The 18,512-nt window shown below is 31.4% G+C and overlaps 1 pseudogene; it reads right to left on the bottom strand.

Moving 5' to 3' along the window:
• Positions 1-325: 325 nt before the first annotated feature.
• LOC107936679 (uncharacterized) lies at positions 326-4,680 on the bottom strand (annotated as a pseudogene).
• Positions 4,681-18,512: the final 13,832 nt, after the last annotated feature.

Here is an 18,512-nt window from a genome sequence, read left to right as displayed (position 1 = left end):
ATTATGCCTTCAAGATGGAGTGGTTAGAGATTTCTAATCTAAGATTAACACGGCCACCTGCAAGAGTCAATAAGTTGGTATAGCTTTTAATAGCTAAAACGAAAATGGAATCTCTTCTCTTGCTATAAAAGTAGCATTAACTACTACAGCTGGGCAACCACCCATACAAAACATGGCCGCCATATTAATCCTTTCAAAAAAAGATTGATGGCGTAGGCGCCAACCTACGCAACCCCACTCCATTATGTTAGCCACCCCTTTACTTCAGATGGCTCTAGCCACGTTTCTTGGCAAAGTTGCTTAAAAATAACCGGTAAGAAGAAAATGGTAAAAATAATCTTATGGCTCAAAATGGGGATCTAAATTGATTTTTGTACATTGTGCTACTATATATTCAGTACCTTGTAAAAATAATACTGGTTAATTCGACTTGTTTCAGCAGAGATCAATAATAATTCTTTGCTGAAACGTCTCAATGTTATATCCTAACCTTCATGTGGATGTAATGTATATGCGTATGTACTCTGGGTTTTAACTATCACTAGATCGCCATTCAACTGTACAAATGGTCAATTTTGTTCCTAACCGTAGTGATTTTCCTACTCTACCTTCACTGTAGATTCTGACTCACGGAGACTAACTAGCTTCTTCTCTGAATTTTCAGGCTTAGCTGTGGCTGATCACTCCTTACCGGCAACTTTGGCAGTGAGGGCTCTATTGTAAGTGAAGCAGCCTCGTCTCTAGAAGCATACCAGGAATGTCCACAAGCACCACATTCCAACTGTATCGAGAATGGATGTTCAAAGAATGTTAATGGTTAAAAATGGAAATTATATGACGTATATTAAACAAAAAACCATATATACCATGCTTAGGTTTTTAAACTGCAATATGTTTTACAGTGCACATAGTAAATAGTACTAAGCTGCACGCAGTTGCCTCTAAATATCATAATAGATAACATGGTCTGTTTTCAATAATGTCAAGGCCAACAAACCCGAGACTTACTAGGAATTCCAGTCCTAACTCAAAATACTCATCCTTGAAGTTAAATTATATGTTAGCGATTCCATACATAACATTCATCCTTGAATCATAATTGCCATCTTGAACTTTTCTTCATAAGTCTGAGAGTCTATTACTCTCCATCACCCCTAACATACAATTATCTGTTCTGATGCTCATTATGCGCTTTATAAATGTCATATCTCATCAAATTTTTAAATAGAAACATAGACATTGATGGATGAAGGATGCATGTCTATATCCAATTCATATTAATGAAACAATAATAATATCTGGCAAGTTGCAAGTCTGATATTTTAGCTGGGCCTACATTTTGCCCTAATAAAAGATAATTTGTACCCAAAAATAGTCTTCTTGTTCAACATGGTTAGGCAAGGAACATGAGGTTTTATTTTAAATAGTAAGAGTGACTTCATGATAGAAGAAAATATGAGATCACCTGGTAACGGTCTCCATGTCCTGCTTGGATGATGTCCCTTAGACCAACTTTAAATTCCATGCATCTTGAGCACCGAGCATCAGTCATCTGCTTTCACGATAGTAGAACAACTGACGAGCATACATCAGCCACAATAACAGAAAGGTCATTAAATTCTATGCTTAAACAAAATTAGGTAGAGAGAAGTGACCTGCATGCGCTCTGACTCATCAGGCTCTTTTTTGGCCGTCTCTTCTGCAGTTAAACCCTCCTAGAGTTGAAATTGTTAGTATATATTTTTCGACTCACAAAAAACCAAAATACTAGTGTCATAGATGCAATAAAATGGTGCAGAATAATAGTTAAATGCCATTGTTCGAAAAAATTTTAAATAAACACCTTAAAACTTAATGGCACGGATAATTACTAACAAGTCAACGTAAAACTATTAATAAGATTATGTGTATAAAAGAAGACTTCTATAGCCAAGGGCCACCACGTCTATGCAGACAAGATCATGTCAAAATTCTACTCTCCCACAAAAGGTATATTTTATCACATTCTCCATTCTAAATTTAATGAGAACACAACTCCTAATAGATGACCAATTTATATTTCATGTGTTCAAGAGTCATCAGATTCAACACATTAGACATTTCAACCTACATAAGGTTTCTATCACTCTCAAACAAGCAGGAAAGAAGCCTACTCCTAACAGACTCAGACTGTACCTTTAACTCATTTGGCGACATGTTCAGTATTGTTGAAGGTTCTAATTCTCCATTTAGTAAACGACGAGCTAGCAATGCATTGTTCTGCCAAAAAGAAACAAAAATTAACATCATCCTAAATGCAAATAAGGCAACAGCTCTAGAGATTTATAAGCAGAAAGCCCTCTACCTTCAGATTGAACTCAAGCTGCCGTAACTTCTGGTTATACTTCTGGAAATCAGAACAAAGTGCATCATGTGAGGCCTTCTCGAGGGCAGTGATAGCAGGAACAGCAGCATCTGGCCATGTAAAAGATTTGCCACTCTGCAAAGCAAGAGAGACAATAAATATTGTGCAAACCATAGAATCTCATCAATTAATAACACCTATACTGTTTTTTTAGTAAATAAAACCTATTCTTGTTAATCATAAATTGGGAAAAGATAAAGATATTCCTACTATAGAAACTAATTATAGGCCAAAAAGGAAATCACTGCACACATTTGAACTCTTCTCTTGAGATCCATTAGCAGTTCTTGGACTCTTAATGTCTCTTTCACGTTCCAAGCCATCAGGACAACTACACATGTACTGAACTCCTTGAAGAAGCCTGGTCATCCACTTATCACGATGGGTTTCTCCAGTTAGCACCTTAGCTTTTGACAAAATTGTGTAATATTCATTGGTATTACTTGGACAGCTTCCAGGTGTTTCAGCTTTCAAACTTTGATCAGACCTGGTACTTCCTTCATCATTCCTGGTAACATCAAGGGGTGAAATGTTCTTTTTTCTGAGAGTTCTTTTTGCCTTCAACTGCTCTTCCTGATCAAAAACTGCAGCAGTAGAATCAAACTCAAGGTCAGGAAGGTCTCCCAATCGCGATAAAGTTTTCTGAACAAGAAGATCAATCTCATGCTGTTTATTATCCTCATAATCTTTATCAGTCAGCTTCCAAAGCTTCTGTTCCACTGTGTCATAGACCTTCTGCACAATAAAACCTGGATGCTCTTTACGGTTTGGAATTTGCTTGTGTATGGGAACAAAGTGAACCACACACTTGTGCATCACGGATTCTGCTGGAACCTCATCACGGTGGAAGCTATAGAAAAGTTCTCTTGTATCATTTAATGGCCAGCTTCCACCACCTTTTTTCTCAGCCTCTTCAGGGCGATAAAACCACTGCCCAGTAACCATAATGCTCCCATCTTTAGTCTGACTAATGTCCTATCAATATATAAAAGCTCCATTATTTGCGAAGGAATATGACTAAAAACTCTTTCGGAAATAAAGAAACTGTACCTGTAATAGAAGGCAATCTAATTACCTTAATGATAGCCACATAAGGCTTTTGCTTTGTATCTTCAGGAACTAAAAGAACCGGATCCTCCTGTAAACCAACACTAGTAAACACAAATAATAATGCAAAAATGCAAAGGTATAAATCAGAAAAATAGACCATGTATGGGCACAAATAACTAATACCGAGTTACAGAATACTAGCAACCAAAATAAAACAGAGCACCACAAAAATAAACCGAATGAATCTTCAGTAACTACTCAAAGCAGCTTCACAAGTTATTATTCAGAAAAAAAAAAGTCCAAATCCACCAAAAACACACACACACACACACAATAATAATCCGTCAATCAGTTATCAGTCTTCACGAACTTGGGAAAACAGACACAAATGACAAAACCAAACATCCATAAACCAAAAATATACGCTTCTCCCAGCAACAACTGAAAATAATATAATATCAAAATCACCATAAACAAATATTAAAACAAAACGAACCTCAAGCAAGCACGAAAAATACATTAAGAACATTCAAATATCCTAACGGATCATATAATTGTCCAATAACCAACAAATCAGATCATAAATCCCTATATCCAGAACGCAATACATTAAAAATCCTAAAACCCACGAAACATAGCAAACAAAAATCAGCAAAAAACCAGAAGCCAGAAAAAAGAAATCACTAAACTCAAAAAACTTAAAAAGCCATTCCAAGAGATAAAGCCTTGAAAAAAAAAACCCTAAATGTAAATAAGAACTTACGAGATCATATCGATTGCCATCAAACTCAAAACTCTCATAATGACTCCTCCTCCCTCTCCCTTTCCCCGAAACCCTAACGACTTTCCCTATCGGCTTGGCATCCTCCTGAATTCCCTCTTCCTCCGGCTCTTCTTCTTCTTCCTCGTCTTGCTTTTTCTTCTTCCTCCTCTTATTGGATTCCATCTGTTCATCATCCTCTTCTTCGTCTTCGTCTTGTAACTTCATTTTCTTCCTCTTCCTTTCTGGTCTCTTATCTTCGGACCGAGACCGTTTGCGAGTCATCGGTACTTCATCCTCGTCGTCGCTAGTGGACACCTGAGCAACCCTTCGGTTCCTCATTACGTAACAGGGATTTTGACTTTCGCCGGTTCTTTTTTCTTTCTTTCAAGTGGATTTTCAAATGACGATTATTAGTGGGAAAATTTGGAAATAAAGGAGATTGAAAACACGCCCGCCACACCCAACTGTTTGTACTCTTTTTGAGGTATATATATAGTACTAAATGTTTTTTATTATTGGAATTGGGTTTGTTTTTATATTATATTACCATTATGCCATTTCCACTTGTTTCTAGATTCTTCCACAGCCAAAAAGAAATATCTCTAGTAAGTAACAATGAGTATAACACATCCCCTATTGAAGAAATAATCAGTGAGGCATGGAATTCACATGTTATAGGTTCTGCTGCCTTTTCTTTAATGAGGAAATTGAAAATCAAGTATTTTCTACCAAACATGTTGGGATGTAGTTGGGATGTGGTAGGCTTTTGATAGTGAAGACTAATTTAACCTTTTTAAACTCAATACTCCTTATGGAGAAACTAAATAAACAATTATAGCAGTCGATTAAGTCTTAATTTGATTACGATGTCTTAAGGAATAGAACGATTCTTTTATGCTTAAGCTAGGTTTCAATTTTATAGGTTAGAGTCATCAAAACAAAATATAAGTTTACTGAGGTAATTCCAGAAGACATCTATCGTAGTAAATGTTCTTTCGTCTGGAGATCGATTTCAAAGGTTTGGCCTCTACTACGCCAAAGTCTACTATGGTCTGTTGGTGATGGGAATCTTGTGAATTTTTAGACTGATAATTGGATAGTGGATGTAGACCCTCTTCTCAATTTTTGTAGGTTCCCATCTTTTATTGCTGATTCTATCACATTGAATGAGGTTGTTTCCACCGATGGAAATTGGAATTGGAATTACTTACGTTGCTTTTTGGATAGTGATACTCTCTTATATTGTTGAAATCCCAACCTCAAATTTTCTGGTTGGTCAAGATGCTCTTATATCGAAATGGTCTCCAAATGGTATTTATACAATCAAATCCGCTTATAGTATGCTCTTGGAAAATTCTCTTAACCTTTCGGATGACAAATCGAAGCTTGTTTGGGCTTTGGATGGTCCTCAGTGAGTTCATCATTGTAACACTCCTAACCTGTCTCCATCGCCGGACTAGGGTTATAGAGCATTACCATATAATCGAGAATGTTAAACATCAAATCATTCAAATAGGCTAAACATATTATAATTCATCCAATCGCATGCGCTTTGTCCTTAAATTGAGCCCTTAAGACCCTAAAAATAGCTTAGAAACATTTCGAGATTAATCTGAAACAAATTGGAAAGTTTAAGAAAAAAATGTAAAATTTTCAAAACAAGGGTCACACGGCCGTCTGACATAGCTCTAGGCTGTGTAACTTTCGAACAAGGGACACATGACCGTGTCCCAACCCGTGTAACTCTCTGAGTAAGTCACAAGGTCGTGTCACACGCCCGTATGCCAGGCCATGTAACTCATTAACTTGAACCCTAAGAAATCCTCATATGACACACGGTCGTTTCTCTAGGTCATGTGCCTTACACGGCTGTGTCACACGCCCATGTTCCAAGCCATGTGTGTAACACCCCTACCCCGTATCCATCGCCAAATTTAGGGTTAAGAGGCATTACTAATCAAACATAACTCAAAACAAACATTCGTTATAGTTTAATAATTTTGAGAAAATTATTATTAAATATAATAAGCAAAGTCTAATATTAAAATAAGTATAATATATAAATTCTACTTTGATCATTTTAAACAGAACATAAGATTTGAATCCAGTTAAACTATAATAAAATAAGCCATATTCGTATGGCTATTAATTACATATATTGTACATCAAGTACGACTTTCAAAATATTATCCAGTCTATACATGCCATAAGTTAAAATTTTAAAACATTTAATATCGAGACTGTAGATAGAGTGATGATCTTGCTGACGATCCCCGAGCCTGAAACTTGCTCTTTAAGTCTATAAAACAGAGAGACGTAAACAAACAAAGTAAGTTTTTATAGCTTAGTAAGTCTATAGGATAACTAAAATACTTATAAAAGAATCATATAATTCCTTAAGTAAAATTGTTAAGATCACAAATATCCAATATAATTACTGTTCAAACACTAATATCTTAAGTCATTTTGTTGATATCTAAAAGAATTTATATTTAACTAATACATATAAACGAACATATGTATATACATTATATGCATATAACCGAGTTATTAACATTCTCATTAATTTTATATTTTGATTACTAGTGTACTTATCACTTGCACTTCTTCGAATGCATATATATATTATTCAAATACATATGCCAAAAGCAAATAATTATACTTATCAACCACATGTGACGATGCACATATATATACTTATAATTCACATATGCCGAATGCATGCATATATATATCCAACAATTTCATGATAACCAATATATATATATACTCACCAAACACAAAGATTCGAGCTTTTATATGCTTATCAAAAACATAGAAACAGATGTTCATATATTTATCCAATACAAATAACCAAATCATATACATATATACCCAATGTATATAATCATTTAATTAAAACAGATTCACCGGCACTTAGCCTGCTAGGCTTTGAGCCTGAATACACAATTCACATCAGATATAATTCATTTTCAAACTATATTTGTATACAAAGTCCATGCATAAAGATTTAGCTTAAAATTCATAACTTATATCATTGATACACATGGTTATATAAAGTTCAATCACCAATTTCGAACTTGATAATTCAATGATTCAACCGAATACATTTATATATATATATCTTTATACTATAGATTCAACTACTACCATCATAATATATAACTTCTATTATACTTAAATAATATACATTTCACATTCGAACATATTAAAATAATCTAAGCTAACAATTTCATACTTTTGATTCAATGCAAATCTTAAACATATATATACATATACATTCGACCATATATATCAATATATAATTCCATACCTAATTTCAATACAAGAAATTATACTTGTACGTATATATATACATATTCGAATTTATCATGTACTTATGTAAATTCATACTTAATTTCATAACAAGAATTTATACATGTATAATGCATAATCAAACCTCACACATTTAAATAATAACATATCTAAATTCAATACAAAAAAACACACGCATGTATATTTACATGCTTAATCGAATTTATTATATATTTTTAAAACATACATATTATAAATCAAATCCAAAAGTTTACCGTGTATATACTTATAAATTCATTCGACCCTTTCGTATATATTTATGTTATCCAAACTTTTGATTAAATCAATAATTTATACATGAATATACATACATGAACTTGAATCTTGTATATAAATATAAAATTCTCATACTTCAATCATGATCAAGAACATTTATAAATATATATGCTTATATACCTTTCATACTTTAACCGTTTGCAAAAATTTATATAAGTATAAACTTATATGTTCGAACATTAGAAATATATATATATAAATCATTCATACTTTAAATATATTAAATAGATATACTTTAAATTATAGTTCTGCAAAAATACAATACATATACATGTATATATATCAATTTAATAACATTTAATAGCTAATAGACTTGCCTCGGACGGTGAAAAGTCGAAACTGGACTATTAATCGACAACTTTAGCTTTTCCCCGATCCAACTCCGATTTCTTCGGTTCTTGATCTAAATATATTAAAAATGAGCTAGTTTAAATATAATTACATTCAATTTAGTCCAAAAGCACATAATTAGGAAAATTACTATTTTGCCCCTAACATTTACACTTTTTTGCAATTTAATCCCTATTGCATAAAACACAAAATACACAAAATTTCCCCACATTATACAAGGGCCGAATATCCCTAATGCTCATACAAGTCCACACATTCCATTTATTTTACATTTTAGTCCCTCAAAAATTTAATTTCACAATTTAGCCCTAATTACTCAATTTCACGAAAAACTCAAAGACAAAACATGTTAATCTTCCACATATCTTCCATATTTCATTATCAACTATTACAAAGCTCAAGCATTCATCAATGGCATATCACAAAATCAATATCAAATTCAAAAATTAAAGCATGGGTCTTGTAGTACACAAAGCAACGATCTCAAAAACGTAAAAATTATCAAAAACCGAAACAAAATTATACCTTAATCAAGTTTGTTTTGTGCCGAAACCTAGCTTGGTTTTTCTTTCTTTTCTTTTGTTAATATTCGGCCATGGAAGAAGATGATAGCTAGTCTAAATTTCATGTATTTTTAATTACATATAATGTAATAATAAGCTATTTATTTGACTAACCTTTTTTACTAAATAATATATATTTAAACATTAAGGTTAGTCTTGTCCATAAACATCCACTATCTATATAGTGGGTTTATTGCACTTTTAAGCCTCCTAATTAATAAGACATCAACAAATAGATGCTTTTAAATTAGATCCCTAAGTTTTCATTTTACACGATTAAACCTTTTTTATCAAATTGAGCACTCAAACGATCAAATTTTCATACGAAATTTTCACACTGAAATTCACATACTATAAATACTAAAAATAATTTTAAAATATTTTTCTGACTCAAATTTGTGGTCTCGAAACCACTTTGTCCGATTAGGGTCAAAATCGAGCTGTTACAATGTGAACCCAAAATTTACCAAAAATCCAGCTATTTCAAAACCATTTCATACATAACTATTTAAACTATTTGTGCACACATTCAAGGGGTTCAATCACCATTCAAACTTGCATAAACATATCATTTCAAGCATCCTAATTTACCCAACCAATATATCATTCAAAGGCACCACAAATATGCCAAAACATAACATGCTAACATAAGTCAACATTACCTTATTACAAGCATTATATATTGTTTCAATTACTTACCAAAACATACCACAAATTGGCCATTATCAAGTCATTGCAAACATACCAAAAGAACCTTATATACATGTACTTAAAAGTGACCAAAATGACATGGTTAGGTAAGGGACTATAGTTCACCAAATCAAGCATAACTTCAAAGCTTAAACTTACCAGAACTTACATTAACACATTCATTAAATACCATTACACAACAACCTATACATGTTAATATTCTCATTTCCATACATAATAGCCTAGTTCAAATATGAACTAAAACATGTCACAAGTAACCATTTTCAAGCCATCATCAACATGCCAAGAGAACCTTATAGACAAACACTTTATAATTACCAAAACAACATAACTTGGTAAGGCATCAAAGTGTACCAAATCAACATAGCTTTCTAAAGCTTATACTAGCCAAAACGCCATTAACACACACACCATAATACCATTACAAATCACCCTATACATGTCATTATAAATCTTAGCCAAATCACTCAAAAACTACTGAATTGATTGCTGGATAGTGTGATAGGTCTTTGATGAGCTTCCAACCGATCGAAATTCTGATAATCTATAAAATAAAGGAAAATAACTACGTAAGCAACGAGTGCTTAGTAAGCTCGTATAAACTTAAAACATAACTTACCATTTTAATAATACAAATCATAGAATAAACATAAGCCACTACTAATGTCATAAACTTAGTAAAAGCCTATTCAACACCATCAAATCCACAAGTTAGTATACTTGTTCATGATACGTATGAAATCAACCATGTATAAACATAACATTTAACTTATCATCGTTACCATCAGATTATGATTAATTCCATTTGCATACTTACCATTTCACATACCATGAGTTTAATACAAGCTTTTTTAAGCATCATCAAGCTTACATGTTAGTAGATTCATTGACAAATCATATAAACTCATTTATAACATGAATAGATTTCATAAGATACCTTACATATGCGTCGAATCTTTTATAAAGTCATGAACCTTTCCATTGAGTCACTTACCGTTCCATTCTTTTTCTTACCCGTTGAACCATCTAGAATTACATCGGATACTCGGGAAAGCTCACACGAAGTGTACCTTTACATATAACTGTAACATTTTCTTTACATCAATGCTCACACAAGCTGTGAGTCAGAATGTAAGCTACACGATGCTGCTCACACGAGCTGTGGAGAATCCGCGACAAATGCAGGACCTCAACCATCGGTAGGACATTCAAGACCAACACTCGAAACATGAAATCTCTAATGACATGTCATTTGTATCCTAAGAATTCTTAAGGTTCAACCGGGATTCAATATCTGTCAATTCGTCATAATATGGATACATTCTCATATATACTGATTCATTTACATTAAAAACAACATGGTAAACATTTAATTTAAATAACATTATAACGATTATAGTTCATATGAACTGACCAGACTAAATTGCAGCAACAGCCAAGTACAAGGGCTATTTGATAATTTTCTCTTCTCCTCAATTTTTCACTCCTTCTTGATCTAAAATAATAATTCCATTCAATTCACCAATTCTAACAGAAAAATCAATTCATTTTATGTAATACCCCGAAAATTTTTACAGTAAGATATTATCTTTGATATAGTAAGGAAATAAAGTGACAAAAAGGAGAATTTTGAGTTTTGACAACATTGGGAAGTATATTATGACATATTAATTAAAGAAAGGATTAAATTGCAAAAGTGAGAAAATTTTTGTTATCCAAGAGTAAATACTCAAAATTTGAGGGGTTAAAGTGTAAATATGAAAAATTTGAAGGACCAATAGTGTAAATATTTTAAGGGTGGAATAATCTAGAAAAGTAATGATGATGTTGGAGATATTTTAGATTAAATAAATAAATATTAGTTTATTAACATTTTAATTTGATTTTTAAATGACATTTTATCATTTTATTATTATTTTATTTAGTATATATATATATGTGGAAGAAAAGTTGAAGAATTACCTTCCTTTCCCATGCATTTCACGTTAGAAGAGAAGAGAAGAAAGAAATTTTTGCTTTCTTTACAATTTGGTCCTTCCACCAAAAATTTACCATTTTCACCTAGAAATCAAAAGAATATCCATAGCTACCAAAAGAGAAAAATGTTAAGGAGACTATGGGGAGCTAGAATATCAAGTTAGATTCGAGAATAGAAGCTAGAGGAGAGAGAAAATTAAGTTAAAGATTGAAATCAATAGAGCAAGGTAAGAACATCAAGATTTCAATATATTTTTAAGTTTGATATTATTGAAAAAGTATGAAATTGATGTTAATGTAGGGTTTTATTATATAAGGTTCTATTTTCTTGATATGTTAGTGAAGGGAAACAAGAGGAATTGATAGAAAATATTTTAGAGAAAAGAAAGGAGGGTGTTATAAATTTGATTATCAACATCTTGCACTAAAACAGTTTTGGACAGCAGCAGTAGGTTAACTTTGAAAAAAATCACCATAAATCGTGGAAATTGAATTAGAGGATGAAAAAAATATAGAATTAAATCTTATTGAGTCTAGTTTCTCATAGAATAAATGGTGTAAGTAATGGAATTGTAAATCATGAGATATAATGAATTTTGTTAGATAAGGTCAGAATGAATTCGGGTTCCCCTGTTCTGACTTGGAAAAATCATTAAAAATTGTATAAAAATAATTATGGGTTATAATTTATATATTTAAAATCATTAATGAGTCTATTTTCAATAGAAACAAATGGGTACATCATCCGAATTCTATACAAAGAGATAATTAATTTTTAGTGAAGAGAGGTTGGAACTGTTAAACAGTGAAACAAGGGAAACTTTAAAGAATAAACTGTACTTATTGGCCAAACCAAAAATTCTGAAAATTTTATGGTAAGAATATATGTGAGTCTAGTTTCATGAAAAATTAACGGATCTTAATTTGGAGCTCTGTAGCTCAAGATATAAATAAATTAGTGACTCTGACTCTGACAAATAGCTTGAATTTACATACAAGAAAATAGTGATAGTATGGATAATGTTGTTTAAATGTGTTATACACATTAAGGATGTGGAATGGAGAGGAGGAGGAGGAAAATTGGGAAATATATGAATGATTTGTGTATAATTGGTCATATGCTTGATTATAATTGATAAACGATGAAATAAAAATGATGCTTATATTTGTGCATTATTGGTCATGGTCTAAGCTCATATGTGAAAATAAAGTTTTATAGAATGTGTGTATGGTATATTCGGTATATGATTTGGCATGAAGTAATGTCATGAATGGTTTATGAATTAACACATGTTGGTAAGTGTGATACATGAATAAATGTTGTGCTCATCCATGCTTATAATGTTTATGCTATATGTGTATTTGGCTAACATATTTGGTGTACATGCTTAGGCTTTGGCCAAGTAGTGGTTGGATTATGCCACGTTAAATTTATAAGTTATGCATTGAAATGGTAAGTGCCTAATTGGAAATATGCTTGTGATCATGAAAAGGGTGGTAAGGTTTAAATTATGTAATCTCTAGTGAAATGGTTTATCATGTGGTTAGTTCCAAAAAGAGTTATGTTTAAATACACTAGCTTGCGACTATGGTTGAATGATATGTTTATATCTTGTGTGATGTGCATAGGAAACGAGTGTGGAAAGATAATGAAATAGTAAGTTCATATGGCTGAAATTTAATGATTAAATGTTAATTTCATGAATTATATAATGTATGATGAAATATATTTATTGTTGAAATGAGAATAAAATAAAAATGCAAAAACCGAATAAATGATCAAATTGAGCGGAACGCCGGATTTGAGTACTTTTGATCAGTGACAAGTGATAAGTGATAGCTTCAGCTACACTTATCTGATCAGTGACAAGTGGCAAGTGATAAGTGATAGCTTCAGCTACACTTATCTTGTAACACCTCAATCTGAGTCCGTCGCCGGATTAGAGTTACGAGGCATTACCGATCAAAATCCGACTCAAAATTATTATTATTTTAATTGAATCAAGTAATAGATATTTATTATTACCAAAATTGGTCAACAATTTACTTACAAAATTCGGACCAGATATTAAAACATAAATAGACACAACAATTGCCACTTTTGGACAGCATTGCTACAAGTTTCAGTTAATTTTAACCTTTATTACTCCAATCATTTAATGTTCGCATGACTCAATCAAAGATGTCCTATTTTGGACAGCATAATTACATGCTTTAGATAGCAATAATCCTCCTCCTAACGGCATCATTTAACAACTAAAATACAATAAGTGTCTTAAATCGGACAACCAATGATTCACATCACAACATTAGCATATTAATTATCTAAATACCATAATTGTGCTCTAATTAAGACAGTCAATGCTTCATAATATAACAGCAGCATATTAATTAGCTAATAACTTGTCTTAAGTTCAACTTTAACTCCCTCATGCAGTACAAATCGAACAGCATGTAAATTAACTTCAATTTTTTTATATATATCGAATGCAATAATGAATAAGCATCAAACTAATTAAAATTTCAAAGTATTGAGTTCAGCAGATTAAATAACACTTACTTATCTATCATAGCTTATAATTTAATCAACTATGCATAAATAAAATCTCCATCTTAATGACATTTAAAACTATATGCATAGGCACCAAAATGGTCAAAACAAAGTAAGCCATTTTCGCATGGCTCATATTCACATATCCCAAATTTAAACCTATTAACTAGACTATACATGCCATAGGTTCGAGTTCAAAATATATAAAATACCAAAGACGGTCGATAGTGTGATAGACTATGCTGACGATCCCCGAGCTCGTAACGCGACTTCAAAATCTATAAAACAGAGGTGAACAAATACAACACACATTAAGCTATTAAAGCTTAGTAAGTCATGAGCAAAAATTTAAATATATATATATACTTATACTTATTCCATCATTAAGTTAAAATAAACTAACATCATTTATATCTTTATATATGTATATCAAATGCATATAATCACTTAATTTAGCATATTCGGATCACCGGTACTTAGCCTGCTAGGTTTATAACCTGATTAATATCACCGGCACTTAGCCTGCTAGGCTTATAGCCTGATTCAGATCACCGGCACTTAGCCTGCTAGGTTTATAACCTGATTCATATCACCGGCACTTAGCCTGCTAGGCTTGTAGCCTGATTCAGATCACCGGCACTTAGCCTGCTAGGTTTATAACCTGATTCAATTCACCAATTCCAAACTTGATAATTCAATAATTCAACCGAATACATTTATATATATATTTGAGTCTATCATATACATATATAATTACGTACTCATAATCAAAGCATGAATTTATACTTGTATACTCATACATATTCAAATCTAATATATACATCCATAATTTCATTCTCAAATCCATATAAGGTATCATACATGTATATGCAAGCTTCTTCGATCCACACATATATATATATTATATATATATGCCTTTGATTAAAAAAAAACAAAAATTGTACATGTATATACCTTAATATATTCGAATCTTTTATAAACTTATATAACATTCATACTTCAAGTAAGATCAAGAATTTAAATATATATATTACACACATATATATTCGCACATTATATAAATACAACCATAACATTTGAACTTTTAATTGAATCCAAAAATTTATACTTTTATATACATACCGATTCGAACATCACATATATATGTATAAAATTCACACATCAACTAACATAAATTTTATACTTGTAGTTATAGCTCATTAATTATAAAATAAATATACTTATATATATATTGATTTGATAACATGAATTTTTCTAACAGACTTACCTCGGATATCGGCGAACACGATCGACTATTCGATTACTTTCGTTTTCTCCCGATCTAAATTCGTTTTCTTCGTTTCTTGATCTAAACATAATCAAATTTAACCTTTTTATTCATCAAAACATTCAATTAATTCAAAAAATACATAAATGGGCAAATTACCATTTTGCCCTTAATATTTTACACTTTTTGCAATTTAATCCTTTTTGCATAAAACACAAAATACACAAAATTTGTGTATACCATATCTAGGCCGAATCTTTCTATAGTCCATCTAAGTTCACACATTTTATTTATTTCACATTCTAGTCCCTAAAAATATTGTTTTTGCAATTTAGCCCTAATTACTCAATTTCACCAAAAATTCCAATACAAAATATATTAATATAAAACATATCTTTCATTATTCATTATCAAACATCACAAAACACAATTATTCATCAATGGCATAGCTCAAAATATTCATCAAAATCAAAAATTCAAGCATGGGTCAAATAGTAATCGAAGCAACGATCTCAAAAACATAAAAATCATCAAAAACCGAACAAAATCCATACCTTAATCAAAGCTTGAATGTGCCGAATGAAACAAAGCTTTAAACCATTTTTTTTCTCTCTCAAATTCGGCTAAAAGGTGAAGAACATGACATATTAATTTGTTATATTAAACATATACTAACCTTATTATTTATTTACTATATTAACCTTTACTAATATATATATAAAACATATATAATAAGGTTACTTTAGTCCTTTGCCACCCACTAACTTACATAGTGGCTAATTGCATAATAAAACCTCTAAATTATAAAAACAACAACAATTAGACACTTCCATATTTAACCATTACATTTTTATTTTACGCGATTTAATCCTTTTATTTAATCAGACACTCAAACGGTGAAATTAAAGCACGAAATTTTCACACTAGTAAATTCACACATAATGAACACAGAAAATAATATAAAAATATTTTTCTAATTCGGATTTGTGGTCCCGAAACTACTGTTCCGATTAAGGTCAAAACCGGGTTGTTACATATCTGATCAGTGACAAGTGATAAGTGGTAGCTTTAGCTACACTTATTTGATCAGTGACAAGTGGAAAGTGATAAGTGGTAGCTTAGCTACACTTATCTGATCAGGGACAAGTGATAAGTGATCATACGTAAGGCCATAGTTATACTATGGAAAGTGGAAGTGAAGTACTCAATTTTCCGTAACCGTTCCCTGATTTGATTAAGGATGGTAAGTGACAAATGGGCCCAAAAGAATTATAGTAAATGGATAAGTGGTAGTGAATTTATACCAGGATGATGAGTTGAATTGATGTTGTTATATAAGCTAAAGTGACATTTTCATTGCAAAAATTGAGAATTTCATAAATGTGTTAATGAATGGTATAATCAATAAACGTTGAGTTAAATGATAAATACGTATTAGTATTGAACTTAATGATTTTAATTGTGAACATGAGAAATTTGTGAATTGAATGAAATTGAAATGAAGCATTGAATTATTAAGACTTGTGAATTGCATGAATATGTATCGGGTCTCGTAGGTCCTATTTATTATGAATATAATATTTTGAGGATATATTATGAAGAATTATAAAATCATGTTAATAATTTAAAAGTTTTAATTTAGATGAAGTTTTATAACTCGGTTAAATACGTTTACAAGTGTATGTGTTTTGGTAATGCCTCGTACCCTATTCTGGTGTCGAATACGGGTAAGGGGTGTTACATTTTATGTAGTTAATCCTAAGTCCAAAACATGCAAATTAATCATTTTTATTCAATTTTAAGTTTAGCCGAATTGTTTTGGAACCCTATTACAGCTCATATTTGTTATTATTTCATAGCAAGTCCTTGTACTTTTACTAACTTCACATTTTAATCATTCAACATTAAAATTACCAAAAATACTTTACACAATAGTCTTATTTAGCAACCAAGCTTAAGATTTTACCATAAACTTTTAAGAAAATCTCAAATTCATCAATGATAAAATTTTAAATATTTAACAATTTAACAAATTGACCCCCGAGTTAGTTACATTAAGCTGCAACGATTTTAAAAACGTAAAAATTATTAAAAACAGATTTTGAGAGCATACACATGCAAGGGAAACAAAATACCAAAGCTCCAAGCTCTTTAACAATGGTGGTTCGGTCAAAGAAAGGAGAAAATAAAAAGATGGCTTTCATGTTTCATATTTTAACATTATTATTTTGTTTTAATAATAAAAATAACATATAAAAATAAATGTAATTTAAGCTCAAACCATCTCACTATCTTAAGAATGGGTAATTTACCAATTAAGGCCATCCAATCATGTTTCTTTAATAAATTAACACTTTTAAATTAATAGCGATTGACTTTTTCAACTATTACAATTTAGTCATTTTCACTTAATTAACTACTTAAACGTTAATATTTCTTAACCAAATTTTAATATGACCCTAATAACACTCCATAAATATGTAAGAAAATATTTATAACTCGGTTTATAGAAATGAGGTCCTGATACCTCATTTTCTAAAATCACTTGACTTTAGGCACATACCACTTGAACTTAATTATTCATTCAATTATTATAAATTGCCAATTCTTAATTTATTTTAATACTATATTTGACTCGTAAATATTAAATAATAACATTTACAAACTTACTTATCAGATTTGTGGCCCCAAAACCACTGTTTCTGGCACCACTGAAAAACAGATTGTTATAGTTATTTTCTTTGGTTGGTACTCAAAGAACACCTATTGACTAATGTGGAATGTTGTAAACGAGGAGTCTCGATGGGCCCTTCTTGTGTGATTTGTGGGAGAGCCGAGGAGTCTTGTATTCACGTTTTAAGAGACTGCTGTCAAGCATGGGAGGTTCGGAAACATATTATTCCCTCTAGTTTGTTAACTCAATTTTTTTCTTACTCATATTATTCCCTCTAGTTTGTTAACTCAATTTTTTTTCTTACTCCTTGTAGGATTTGGTGTTGGCAAACTTGAGGAATGTTTTTGGCTTAGAATATCAGGATGTGATGTGGCAATCTCTCTTTGGTATCATCTGCTGGAAGCTTTGGAAACAAAGGAATCTTACGATTTTCCAAGGGATCTCTTTTAATTCTGCCAATATTATACAGTCCTTGTGGTGTTGGGCGAGTTATATTAGGACGAGGCCTAGCAGACGTAGTGCATCTATGAGTAATCGACATCGGAATTATAGGTGGAGTCCACCACCTACC

Source organism: Gossypium hirsutum, chromosome D08, assembly GCF_007990345.1.
Source record: "Gossypium hirsutum isolate 1008001.06 chromosome D08, Gossypium_hirsutum_v2.1, whole genome shotgun sequence".
In the NCBI taxonomy this organism is placed as follows: domain Eukaryota; kingdom Viridiplantae; phylum Streptophyta; class Magnoliopsida; order Malvales; family Malvaceae; genus Gossypium; species Gossypium hirsutum.
The sequence above is the reverse complement of the archived record's forward strand: the minus strand, read 5'-3'. Positions and strand labels throughout refer to the sequence as shown.